We start from the raw sequence: 1396 nt of genomic DNA, 5'->3' as shown, positions 1-1396 counted from the left end.
ATTTGTATATGAGAGAAAATATAGCAACTACAGAAAATTGTGTTTTATCTTTTTAACGAGTCTTTTTTTTTAATATTTATTTTTTAGTTTTTGGCAGACACAACATCTTTATTTGTACGTGGTGCTGAGGATCAAACCCGGGCCACAAGCATGCCAGGCGATCGCACTACCACTTGAGCCACATCCCCAGGCCCTTAACGAGTCTTATGGTAGCCATGGTGACCATGGTGAAAGCCAGTGACATTTTTTACAAATAGACAATTTACAATCCTAAAATTGAATGGAACCACTAAAAGAACCCTGGAGTGATGGAGTCAATATGTATTTTTTGGTAGATTATTTTCTTTTCTTATGCTTGTCTTTTGATCCTACTTGCAAGAATAGTGATTCAGGATACCTTAAAATTTCAAGAAAATGTCAGTTAGTGGCAGCAACTTGCAACTAGAGAGGACATATGAATATAATCCTATGTACCCAAAGAGGGAACACAAATTGTCTGATTAACACAAAAAGTAAATGTTGTACTTTCACCTCAATGAATAGCAAATGTAAGAACTAAAATCTCTGGACAATTCCCTTAATGTTGATCTTGTTATCTTACAATGAATTCCTGATGAATTGTACATTCATTAGAGATTATTTTCTGATGATCCATTGAGGAAAAAGTAAAGGAATGGTCTGGTTAAAACCGAAAACAGAAAAAGAAGTGTTTTTTGTTGTTGTTGTTGTTGTTGTTGTTTGTGGTGGTGGTCTGGGGAAATACTGGAGACTGATTTAGAGCAAATTAAATTCTGTGCTTCTATTTTTATGTCAAAATGAGTCCTCATGTATGCCTAAAAAGAACAATAAAAAAGAAAGAAAATAGTAAACAAAGTTTTATGAGCAAAAGCAATAACTGAAATGAAAGAAGCATAAGAGAAAAACACATACTTTTTTATTCATAAACGAAAACACCTGAACACCTCTACCAACCCCCTCCCCAGAGAAAAGAAAATTGTCTTAAAAAATAGTTGTTATGACATTTTTTTTAATTCTCCGTAAATATCACACTATCAAAAAATAGGTTAAACACATGGCACTTGGAGAAATTCCTAACCAAAGTCAGAGTTCTGTCTAATACTTCCAGAATAGAGACCTTTTCCCACTGCCGGAGGAGAGAGCACAATAACAATTTGTACATTGAACACAGAAAATATACATGTGTTTATTTTTTCAAAGAACCAACTTTTAGTCGACAGACCCTTAGCCATGCTAGCGAAGAGAAGAAGAGAGAGAACTCAAATTACTAGCATACGGGATGAAAAAGGCAATATCACAACAGACACTTCAGAAATACAGAAGATAATCAAAAATTATTTTGAATCCTTATACTCCAATAAATTAGAAGATAGTGAAG

Source organism: Marmota marmota, unplaced genomic scaffold, assembly GCF_001458135.2.
Source record: "Marmota marmota marmota unplaced genomic scaffold, marMar, whole genome shotgun sequence".
NCBI lineage: Eukaryota > Metazoa > Chordata > Mammalia > Rodentia > Sciuridae > Marmota > Marmota marmota.
The sequence above is the reverse complement of the archived record's forward strand: the minus strand, read 5'-3'. Positions refer to the sequence as shown.